The following is a 12982-nucleotide window of genomic DNA, read 5'->3' on the forward strand; positions in this document are numbered from 1 at the left end:
TAGTTGATCTAGGCTAGGTCTACTCCCTCCCCCCCTCCCCCGTGAATTTGCTCTGCACCATGGTTTGTATTCCAGTTTGGCTCAGAGAATGTCAAAAGTTCATTTGAGAAATGTTCCCTGAACATGAATTTCTTAAATTCCCCTAACAGGCAAGAGGATGTGAGCTGGACAGGGCTTGAAAGGCTAAAATCCATTAGAAAGGATACATTTGCACATCAGAAGGCCAGTAAACATATTGCAACTTATAAGAGATATGAATGTAACAATATCAAAGAGAAATCACCAACAATTTATACATGAATGCATCTGGGGGCAGGAGTAAGGGAAATATATAATGAACAGCATATGCAAACTTTGATCATATAGAAAACAAGGAATATGAATGTGCAATATAACTTATAAACTTTACTGAGAGAAATAATATGCAACTTAACTATTGTAAACAATGATTATGCTGTGCAAAACTAATAATAGATTTTACTATTATGCAGCTCTACTTTTATTTGCTGCCTCAAACTTTCACTAGTCCAAACTAATTAAAGCATATTACATTATCCCAGTTGTTCCACCTACAGGGTTTCCTGAAGAAATAAAGTAATGCTTAAATTCTGTGATGTAGATATATCCTGAGATATTCTGGCTTTCCTGTGTAGCTTCACTGCATGTGATTGCATGCATTTAATATATTTGTGACAGTATATATATATATATATATATATATATATATATACACACACATACACACACACACACACAAAATATATATAAAATATTTTTCTCTATTTACTGTGGCTTTTAAAATATTTTTGACAATTTGTTATTATTTTATTTTATAAAGTATATAAAACAGAGAGAACAATTATAACAACAGACAAAAATTAAAAGTTGAAAAACAAAACTATAAAATAGGCGCATAGAATGAGTAGTTAGTTGCACCTGAGTTAAAATAATGAAGTCCAAGTTCCAGATTTGTCAGGCTTCTGATGAGGCTTATCTTGAAAATGATGGTTCCTCTGTACACGTCATAAAAGAATGCCAAATCATCTAAAAGGTGCCTGGGACTTTTAGTCCTTGTCAAAATCTCAAATTATGCCGTTATACCTGTTTTCCAGAGTGAGCAATACTAAGCATACAATGTAAGATATTGGGTTGTTTTCCATTGACTTGCACTATTTACACCAGTGGCAAGAAGGATTAGGGCATCCTTTCTGGGTAGTGCAAGTGCCAAACCCCAGGGATGTTGACTAGAGGGAATGTTCCTAAATTTTGACCATTGTAGATTTGGTCTGGTGCATTGACTTGCAATTACTATCTACGCTGCCACAATCATATACGAGACCAATTCTTTTGACAATATATTTACCTAGGTATCATGAAGAAAATGATCAATAACTTAAATTTTGGACAGCAAACAATAGTAATATTTATCATTTCAGTGAAAGTTAGTTTCAAAAAATCTTGCACCAACCGACATTTCCCACCATAAATTATAATATGTACCAAGTTTATTGCAATCCCTCCAACAATTAGGTGATAATGGAAGAAAACATTTGCAAGGGAGTGCAATACACTTGTGTAATAATCTTAAGGTGTTTTCCTTAAGATTGCTTTTTAAATATTGAGATAAATACAGTGTGCCTGCAGAGTGTTCTGCTCTCTGTGGTCCTGGATGAGCACTATCGAAGCAACATAAAGTGCTTGGCAACTGAATAGCCTGAGATTATCCTGGAGAGCATGGGCCATGGGGAGAAGGGGGCTGCCAAATGCTTAAATGAGAGGTAGACTTGAAGTGAGCGGCCAGCTGCATCACAGCTGCCTGGTACTGCAGAGGCCCAGTGGACACAGAAACGGCAGATGCAGAGTGGGAAAAGGAATCACACTTCATCCCTTTGAGAAAGTGCTCTGTATTCTCTCCAGAAAATGTGCAGAGTGTGCACAGGACTGCGGCCTTAAGGAACTTGGAGTGCCAGGGGGCTAAGTAATGGATACATGCCTGCTAACAAAAATAATTCATTCCTCTGCCAATATATCCAGCCTGGTTCATTACCATTAATAATATTAAGCATATTTTAACTATACATCGTTCACCTGCATCGGCTTGTGAGTTGTTAATTAAAATGATATTTCACTTGGAGGAGTGTATAAGGACATTATTGGCTGTCCATAAATAAGCAGTTCCTAATGCACCTGATGGCATCTGTGAAGAAACTATTAAATACTAGGAGAAGATAATTAGGATGTGAGATTGGGAAGCACCACAAACCCACAGTGGTATCAAAGGTATGATGGTTAGTGTATGTTGAATACTAAGAGAGATCAAATTTGCATTTGGAACCAGCTTCTGTTGATGATCAGAATGCAGCATCCTAATCAAGGTTGTGTTAATAATGTCTGACGCACTATGTTCAACAGCCCTATGCTGTTGTCCCAGACATTTCTTTTCTTTTCTTCCTTTTTTGGTTTAAAAGAGCATGCAAGATAACTTCAGCAAATAATACATTATATATAATATTTGCAACAGTACATTTCATCTTGTAATGTCGAATTAGATTCTGTTGCAGTTGCTTTACACAACATACCATCATTTTCATTATGTAAATGAATGAGTGGAACCATAAGAAACTGTAAAATTATTCTGCCATTGATACATTTCTATATACATTTTTTCTCATTCTAGTGTTAAACCTGAAGAGCCAACAATTTAATCATTAGAGCTTTTAGAGTGCCATCAAAGCTAAAGTTCCATTTTTAGTCCTTTATATTACAGCTTATTCCAGAAATCTCTTCTTCATTTAAGTTATGTAACATGCCTTTTTAAAGGATTCAGAGGGAAAAGAACAAGCCAGAATTTCACACACACATTTTTAATGGTTTGCATAGTACAATTTCACCATGCAATTTAAATTTGTGCGTTGAAATTATATTGCAAGTAGAGAACATCCTTTCCCTTACCCATGGAACTTGAAAGATGGATCTGGGACGGACTGTGGTTGATGCAGTTGCTTTGAAACCCTGAAGTTCCTTATCAGGAGTCCCTCAGTTAAAGGTCAAGCATGCTAGATAAGCTTCCCTGAAAGATTGCTTATCACACGGAGAACAAATTTGGCCAGTGTCTTGTGTGTAGGGAATGTACTTTCCAGAACACATCCTCTGGATGGGACTACTATGGCAGATTCTTAGGGTGCCTGAGAAATGAAATGAAAGGGATGGTAAAAAATACGGGAATGTCTCTGCTATGCTAACATTTATCACAAGCACACAAATTTCTAGTCTGAGCTGGGTAGTTCCAGCAGCAGCCTTCAGTAAATGACATGTCAATACGTTTGTTGTGTAATGTTTAATTGTTGTCATAATTTGGTACCGTATGTGTCCTGCTTTGAGAATAGTTATTTAAAAGTTAGCTATAAATCTGGTGTATTTGAGAACAAACAAACAAACAACCCCCACCTTGACTTGTTCAAGGGGTTGTCACAATTTCTTTCAATCAGCTGTAGTGATTATTCCACCAGAAATAACAGTGCTGTTCTATGCAAGGAGCCTGTTTATTTCTGGGATTATCTAAATGGTGCCAATGCTCAGCTAATTGCCCTTTGTAAGCATTGATCACGGTGACACTCACTTGCAAAGGCACAGGACTTTGCAGGCACCACTGATCAGCTGATTGGCAGTGCCTACAAACCTCACTTTCACCCCAGCAGCATCTTTACCTGCCCCACACTTGACATCATATACAATATCAGGTGTAGGACTGTTGCATGTGAGGCCTGAGCAAAATCAGGGATGTATTCAGTAAGTTCCCCAACTTCCACTGGAACAGTTGAAACCTCAAATTCAAGACCTCTTGAGGGTTAAGACACAATATGTGTTAACCCTGATTCTGAAATTTTACTTGGTAACAGAGGTATGGCTCTGCTGGATCAGAACAAGGGATCTAGCACTCATTCCAGGAACCAGCAGGCACTAGGTGACACACCCTTCTGAACAGCAGAGTGGTCTTGTACTGTAGATGAGATCAGCGATGCAAGAAGAGCTTTTGCAGAAAATGTTTGAGAAAATATGACTAAATGATGATGTAATAATTTCCCAGAGAGGGGAGGTGCATGAAAAACAATACTAAAGAGGCTGCTCAGCCTCAGGGTGTAAAGAAGCAGAAAGTTATGGTGAAAACTTCCTTCCTTCCTTCCTTCCTTCCTTCCTTCCTTCCTTCCTTCCTTCCTTCCTTTCCTGTCAAAACAGTATAAGGTGGTATGCTCTGTTTGGAGAGAAATTGGGGAGAAATTAAAAATAATAATATTTTCCTCAGCCACAGCTCTGTTTTGCTTCTACTGGAAACAGGGGAAGAGCCCTTTCAATATTGGGAGTCCAGGGTCAGCCAGACAGACTTTATCCCAGCAACACCCAGTGCTATTTTTCTAGAACTCACCATGATTATAGTCTACATTCCACCTAAAGATGCCACTGCTTTGTCCTTCAGGAACAAGACCACTCCTTTATTTTCTTCACCTCGAAATCACCATTCCAGGAGCACCCTACTTTTTGGGGGAGTCACTGTAATCAGGAGCTCTAACTCTCTTAGATTCCCTGATTTTCCAAAGTTCTTCCAGGACTCAACATCGCTCAAGCTCAGTCAGCCTGGCTCTTAAACTCCAGATTGTATACCTATTATTGCACCTCTAAACCAGTGAACTCATGGTGATTCAATAAGAGGTGTTGCCAGGGCTTTTTTTCAGCCGGAACTCACCACAACTACCGTATTTTTCGCTCTATAACACGCACCGGACCATAACACGCACGTAGTTTTTAGAGGAGGAAAACAAGAAAAAAAAATTTTTAAACGAAATAGTGGCTATATGATTTTTGTGGTTCATGCTGTGGCCACAGACATGTGATCTGACAGTGAGTTTGGAGTAGCCCAATGCAAAAATCCTGAGGATCCATGTGGATCCATGCTTTGTAACCACGGAGGAGGGAAGGAAGGGGAACCATGGATCCTCTGCTCACGACTGCAGCAGACACCCCCCGCCGCCCGCAGGCATTCGCTCCATAACACGCACAGACATTTCCCCTTACTTTCTAGGAGGAAAAAAGTGAGTGTTATGGTGCAAAAAATACGGTAAGTTCTAGCACCTCCCAGGTAGGCACCATTGCCATTATAAGAGAACAAAGGAAATTTATTTGAAGGACATTCAATATCTTAGGACCCTCCATAGCCCATCAAAAGTTAATAAGGTGGTGCTTTGAGTAGATTAGGAATAGAAGAAGATTAAGCATTAACTATTTCAGAAGATCCCACAAAATACAGGATGTGGGTGGGACTACTCCGTTGTCTCCAGCCTTCATTTCCAGACAAAGTGGAAACCTTTGGAATCAAGGTGCTTATGAAGTAACAAACAGTGGACGCTCGGCTTGCAAATGTGACCCGTGTGGGAGGCACGTTCGCAACCCGCAGCGTTAGCAACCCGCAACGCTGCGTCTGCACACATGCGGGTCACGATTCGGCGCTTTTTGCGCATGCATGAGCGCCGAAACCCATAAGTAACCCATTTTGGTACTTCCAGGTTTGGTGCGGTGCACAATCCGAAAACGCGCAACCTGAAGCATCTGTAACCCGAGGTATGACTGTACTAGAATAGAGGCAAACAGGTGCAAAAGGACTGCCTCCGTCAATAAGCTATTGAGTTACATCAGAAGCATGACTTTATTTAACAGCAGGATAAGGGAAAAAAATCTTAAATTTTATTTTTTTTCTTTGCTATATTTGCTTCACTATCTGTAACCATTTTTGCAGCTTTGTTGATTGCAGATTTGTTAAAAGTCGTTTTAATTCAAGGATGGTTGTTAACCTTTCGGCTTTTCATTAATTTGACTTTGGAGTCATGTTCACTGATAACAATGCTATTTACTGTATTACATTTTCATCTCCATCATGTTCATTATCTTTAATTTTCTAATAAAGCGTTTATTATAATGCCTTGTTTATTTTCACTCAGAAGGTGGTGTGATGTGCTCTGGATGGCAGGCTTTTACCTGCAGGAGGAGCTGTCCTGAGTGATGCCTAAATGGTGCCTCTGCACCGAGGAAGACAAGAACACCAAGAGATCCTGCTGGATCAGGCCAGCTGCCCACCTGCTCCAGCATCCTGCTCACTCAGTGGCCATCCAAAGCTGGCTCTAAACCTCTCATGAAAATGGACTTTGAAATATAGAAGAAATTTAGATGGTAGACAGTGTGAGCTAGGAAACGATGGAAGATAGATTTCAAATTTATTTTAAGTGCAAGTTCAGTAGGGTACCTCTAACAGAGCAGTGGACAGTGGACCCCCTCTAGAAGGTCACTTGGAATAGATGCTGGGCTGTGGGGAGAAGACTGCTTGAGCCATGCTTTCTTGGGCCACTTCAGCCGTACCTTCTTCTTATGCATTAACATTTTGGCAATATCTCAGCTTGTATATTTGCAGGAACAAAGAGTGTCAGTGCAGGTGGTATGTATGGCTTTGGAAATATATACAGGCCAGTCATTTAAGATTAGATGCAGGATGTGCTTGGGAGATGCATATTCTTTTAACAGCTTGCTAAACATGCCAGCCTCATCCTCTGTTGGACCATTATTATGTAGAAAAATTCCTTAGCATAAATTAACATATTGTTCATCCATGTAGCTCAGGGACGCCACTTGCATCATTGTCAAATATTAGGTCAGCTTCATCATACTGTAGCCCTGAAGACATATTTTCTATAATATTTTATCTTTGCCAGTTCATCCTTGTCAAACATGATTTCCCAACAGACAATGAATAGTTTGTCAAGGTAATGGGAGGCAGGTCAAGATGCATATTTTTGTTTTCATGATTTTGCCATTAATTCTCTGATTATATTGCCTTGCTTTGAGTTACATGATTATTTTAATTTGAACAATTCACTTCAAGGGACTTCAAGAAATGCTACAAATATAAAAAGAGAAAATTAAAATAGCTGCATGCATATTGCTGCTGTGAGTATAATAGATCCTACTTATATTTCCTTTCAATCAGTTAGCTTTGCAAAATAAAAATAGCATAATGTCAGCACATAAATACAAATTATTATTTGCTCCAACATGCAGTGCTGTTGTGGCATTTGTTTTACAAAACAATATTAAACTTGTGCATAAAAATAACCAAGAATCCTGTGCAATAGGAATTCCATTTTATTGAAATGGGATTTACAGTGGTACCTCGCAAGACGAATGCCTCGGAAGACGAAAAACTCGCAAGACGAAAGAGTTTTTCGTTTTTTGAGTTGCTTCGCAAGACGAATTTCCCTATGGGCTTGCTTCGCAAGACGAAAACGTCTTGCAAGTTTGTTTCCTTTTTCTTAAAACCGCTTGAAGAGGTGCAGTTGCGACTTGACCGTGCTTTGCAAGACGAAAAATTTGCAAGACGAAGAAACTCGCAGAACGAATTAATTTCGTCTTGCAAGGCACCACTGTACTTCTTAGTAAATATGTATAGGATTAGTGAAACCTAATAATCAAATTTCAGAAAGACATGGATGCCTCTTGGTTTAAACATTAGTACAGTTGATGTGCATCACCTTCATTTTTGTTGTGTACATAGCTTTTGCATTAACTTACCAGGCTTGCTGGATACCAACTCAAATGAGAAACGGCTACTTTTCTATCAAAAATATGTAACTTATCCCTAAGGCCAGCTTCCGTAGCTGAGGACTACTGGTCCCATGGAACTGTCAGGAGTTCAGCCTACACTCGAGTAGGACCCTGGTAGAGACACATGCCCGACTGGCATGCTCTCCCTCCTGGTCAATTGGGAGCTTCAAAAGCTTTCTTCTGCCCGAACATCACAACAACCAATGCCAACCGACACCGGCACACTTAGAGATCTGCAGAGTGTTCGCAGTTTGTGTAACAGACCTCAGCAACTCAGCATTTTGGCTAATCTACTTTATTTACATATAAACACACATGGAGCACTGCAACATGGCTCCCTCTCTCTCTAGCATCAGACAGCAAAGAGAAAAAGAACAAAGGACAATAGTCCCACTTCGCGGAACACAGTAACACAACTATCCTGTTTCTGTCACTTCCCACTCTGTGGAGTCAAAACATATACCGTCATGTGAAAGACAACAACACCAGGACTGCAATCACGGAGCCAGGAATTCTAACAGGAACATCAAGAGGGATCTTGGAGATGACAGGTCACATAGCTTAATGCATGTTCTGGAAAAAACAAGTGGAAATCATGGCTTTTGTCATTAACCTTTTAGAGTTATTTGAGAGTGTAAACAAGGATTTGCAATGCTATCCATTTCACACTGAGTATTTAGACTTTTGAAAAGCTTTGATAATGTATCTCTACAAGGACTCCTGAGCTAGTTTAGCAAGTCATAGAGTAAGATGAGAGGCACTCTTGTGAATCAGTGACTGCTTAAGAAACAGGAAGTAGAACCTTCTGACACAGTGACCAGTAAATTTCAAAGTCAATGCAGTGTCTTCACAGTATGCTGCCAAATGTCACCCTACCTTTTCATGCCTTTTCAGTGAAAGAAAAAGAAAATGTACCATGCTAGTTTTTTAAAAATGAATTAACTAACCTTTACCAGTAAATATCAACATTCACTAAGCAATATTATGCACTAGATGCAATAATATGTGCCAAATAAATAAATAAAACTAATTTGCAGTACAATCCTACCCCAATATTGATGGCTGGGGCATAGTGGGAGTGAATAGCTGGAGGCTCCTACTGTCAGTATTTATCCCACCAGTAGAATGCAGTTGAAATTCTCAAAACAGGGTGTTTGGGAGAGGGGAGAGGAAGGGGTTGTGCCAGAGGCTTTAGATTTGCTGGGTCCAAAGGCTAATCTCTCGCCTTCCATGATGTGCTGGGGCTTGGGATGTGCCAGTTGATTCTCTTTGCTCTGTTGCTCCCTGGCCAGGCATTGTGCTGTGTCTCTAACACATGGCTATAAATGTAAAGATAGACAGATATCTGTTGTTTTAAATAACTAACGAATGTTAGAAGCCCAGCCCAAATGTGCCCCTGCCCGGAGTATGTCTAACTGTCATCTCAGCTGGCAGCCAGTAATAGGATGGAATTTGTTGTTGAGACTTGCTTACAGGTCCGTTTTCGGATAACAGGATCTGGCCCATCAGTGGAGCTCTCTCACAAATATACAGTACTTGCTGATCAGGCTTCGAAACACTGCATAAAAAGAATGCTTACCATTTGAAAGTTTTTCTGAATCCTGACAATTAAGTGTAGGAAATTTAGGAGGAGGAGTGAAGGCATATGTAAGAATCCCCACAACTCTGAGATCATGATCTAAATTAATTTTGCTTATTATTGTTTAATCATTTTTAACCGCAGGCACTAGAATAGTAATTTCAGCAGCACACAATAATAGTACATTTATTTTTTATAGCCCATAGCATGCTGGATGTTGCACAACTAACTGTGTAACTTAGCAATCATCTGAAAGATACTGGAATCCTTATACATGTTTATTCACAAGTATGTTCCCCTGAGTTTATGCCCAAGAAAAGGCATCTAAGTGCAGCATTTATTCTGTTTTTAAAAATTAACTAAAATGAAGAGTACAGAAAATCTTGTTCCAGTCTTTCTATTTATTAATGTATTTATCTTGTTATCACAAGGGCAATCTGAGTATGGAATTAGGGATCTGCACATAGATCTGGTTCATTTGGCACAGACGAGAGATGCCCAGGGAGACTTTCTCAGTGTTCAGATTCTCTTTGCCTAGAAACATCTTCTTGAAGCAGCATAAGCTGTTTTTAGTCAAACTTGCTCTGATTGGCCCAGTAGCAGGGTTGGGGTATGTTAGAATAGTGACCTTACTTTACTCCCTCTGGACTGGGATGCATGTGGTATCTGTAAGTCCAAATGAGAAAAATAAATAAGACAACACAGTACTTTGTAAAAAAAAACACACACAAAAAACACAGCAGCATCCAGCACCTGGTTCACATCAGAATAAATCACACTGAAGCCCACTGATTTCAACTGTGTCATGCCTGGCACTCTGAGGGTTTCTTTTACCGTGATCATAAAATCATTGACTGAACAAATAGTTGGTACTGCCAGCTTTGGCACTGCAAAACATCAACCCTCCCTTGCTTGGGTGTTGGGTTGGACAGAGCTGTCCCTCTTTCCCAGCACTCATGGGAATCCTTGTTGACAAGCACTGCTCCATTGGTGTGTCACCCCCCCTTTCCAAACACAGGGGGGTGGGGGGTGGGATGCCTGCAAGCATTCATTGGCAGGTGGCCTTGAAACAGGTCATTTTGGAGGTGGGGAAGGGGATCCCCGGGGGGCTGGAGTCTGAACTGAGCCAACTGCCATTGTACAACATCCTCAGGCCCCGGGTGGGCCCAGTTGGTGGAGCACCTCTTGGCTGGCACAGCGAACTTCTCATTGTCCATGTTCTGCCCTAACCATTCCTCGTGGCAAGGCTGTGGATGTGGGGGCCACCCTGCCATTTTGTAAAGCCCCACAGGGCGGAAGGGTTTGCATTGAGGTCTAAGAAGCTGCAGGAGCTTGCTGAGACAAAAGAAATTCCATAAATGTAACAAATATATCCGTTTATTCTCTTCTTATCTTAGTGCTGTTGAAGCGGAAAACATGGGAATGAAGGAGTCATTGGGGACATCTTCATATACACTAACTCGGTGTTTTTCTCTAGAAAAATAGGTGCTGGTATTCACCATGAAGTTGTTACAGTAAGTGCCACACTTTTTAACAATAAAAAAGAGGTGTCAGTACTGTGTACCCTTGAATACCCCCTGGAGGAAAAAAAGCACTGCACTTACTCCAGTTCTGTAGAGTGGGAATATTGTGATGAATATAATTATGTTTATTCTTAATGCAAACCAAGTTTATGCTTTAAAAAACTCATTTAAGAAACAAATCATACAATTTTAATGCAGGTAAATATTTAGAGCAATGATGGATTTTTAAAATAAGTTTTAAATTCAGTAAATTATTGAAATGAGAGAAGGGTCAAACCAGACATGGTGTATGCACTCGCTGTATTGAACACCTGTCATCTTCTTTCTTCATGAAAAGGAAGTCACAGGGGGACCCAGTTTGGACTGAGGCCAGGTCACCAGGGAGTGGAGTGGGTGGGTCTGACACCACATTGAAGTTCTAGAAATAAAATGAATAATTCATTTCAAAACTGTATTGGTTACAGACTGCAGATGGAAGATGACTTTTGGATGAAAAAAAAGGAAAGCTACGCTGCTAGATATCTTCCCCTGAGGTAATTGTTTTTCCTGGGCACATTTTTTTTTACATGGGGGAACATTCAAATATGTGATCTTCTCACTATAAGCAATCTTAAAACACACACTTCCATTAACAGTATTTAACATGATTGTGGATCAGCTCCAATGTGTGGAAATTTCACTTGGCAGGCTGTTTGTTTCCCTCTCGTCACTCTGTACATTTGTTGTTCTGGCTTCTTTTTAAATTGTCTACAAAGCAATATGGGGTTGAATTTTCACATCTTCTGCTATACTTGCAAAAATAAATTTAGTAAATGAGTATGGGATAAATATAAAAAACTTGCTGGAAAATAAAACACCAATGTGGCTTTAACCTACAGTATAGAGATTTGTGAATAGAGGTGGAGGTTAAATTAAAGAGGTTTGAAGAAGTAACAGCGATAGTAACAAGCTGGTTACAATATTATCAACTTAATTAGCTATTTAAGTTAATAAAAGGAATGGTTTTACAAATCAAACCTCTCAGTTAGAAAAAGACCTGCTAAAGAATAATCAAAAAGTAATGTCTAAAATATTATTAGAATGTCAAACAAACTACCGGTACTAACAGGTCAAATAATTGATGATACATTGGGCAATGGATATAGGACATAATATTGAAATGGCAGCATGGGAAAGATTGTGGAATGTGGACTTCAAATTTACAGTGTTATGTGTTAGAAAGAAAATCATATGAAAATGATGTATAGATGGTATTTGAACCCTAGTAAGCTACTAGCTAAAATGTACAAGGTGGAATCAAATACACGCTGGAAATGTAAAGAAAAGGGAGATACATGTAGTGGTTGTTTAAGAGAGCAAAAGTCTTGGAAATGGTTTATAATGAGTTGGGAAAAAATGTTGAAAATAACATTTGTTTTAAAAAAACCAGCTTTCCTTTAAGTATAATTGGTGGAGAGATACCTAAAGAACATGAAAACCCCTCTTTCTGTATGCTGTCGTGGCTGCATGAATGGTACAGGCCCAGAGATGGAAAGACGAAGCACAGCCTCGGGGCGACGCTTCAAGCCCCGGCAAGCGGCACCCTCTCGGCGCTTCCCCAATCCCGCCCAGGCACTAAGGGCCGGAAGCCGCCGCCCTGCCGGCTCGGAGGAGGCAGCCCAGAAACGGGGCCGGGGAGCAAGACGCCGCCCCGCGCCACACTCGCTTGCTGCCAGAAAAGGCCGCCGGGTGCAGGAGCGGCGCCTACATCACGCCCGGCATTGGGCGGGCTGCGGAGGCCGGCGAGGGCGGGAAAGCGGGCGGCTGGCTCCTCCCGCGCGCCCTGAAGGGGCTTTTGTGGCGCTTCCCCGCTGCTACGAAGGCCTAAGCAAGGAGAAGGAAGGCGCCTCGTGAGCCCGGCACTGGAGGGTCTCAACTTCTGCGTGTTGCAGATGTGAAGCATAACAAACGGCTCCTCATTGTCCACACCCATAAAAATATCCAAACTTTTACTGGCAGAACTCATTGAAATAAAGCAGAAAACATAAAAAATAAAAAAAGGAAAGAGGAAGCAGTTCCAGATATGGCAAAACTTACCGGAAGAGAGAGACTTTTTTTTTTAACAGAATGGAGAAAATTTATTGGATATATGAAGACAAATTGTAAATAATTGAAAATGTTAGCAGGATTGACATAAACACGAGCAGTAAGAAATAATTAAAAGGGAACATAAAGAAGAAATTTGCAAATAAATTTG

General features: G+C 40.3%; 1 long non-coding RNA gene across 1 annotated transcript in view; it reads right to left on the minus strand.

The window, feature by feature from the left end:
* LOC310706086 overlaps positions 1-12297 on the minus strand; it is a 1025148-nt gene extending 1012851 nt beyond the window's left edge. Inside the window, exons 1-5 of the long non-coding RNA XR_014525654.1 lie at positions 12208-12297; positions 11024-11164; positions 9118-9889; positions 8693-8944; positions 7905-8217 (exon numbers count right to left, since the gene is read on the minus strand). This is a non-coding gene — a long non-coding RNA (uncharacterized lncRNA). The remainder of the gene's footprint in view (positions 1-7904; positions 8218-8692; positions 8945-9117; positions 9890-11023; positions 11165-12207) is intronic.
* Between the last annotated feature and the right edge of the window lie 685 nt (positions 12298-12982).

This window comes from Podarcis liolepis (genome assembly GCF_965112155.1).
Source record: "Podarcis liolepis genome assembly, chromosome: 4".
Lineage (NCBI taxonomy): Eukaryota > Metazoa > Chordata > Lepidosauria > Squamata > Lacertidae > Podarcis > Podarcis liolepis.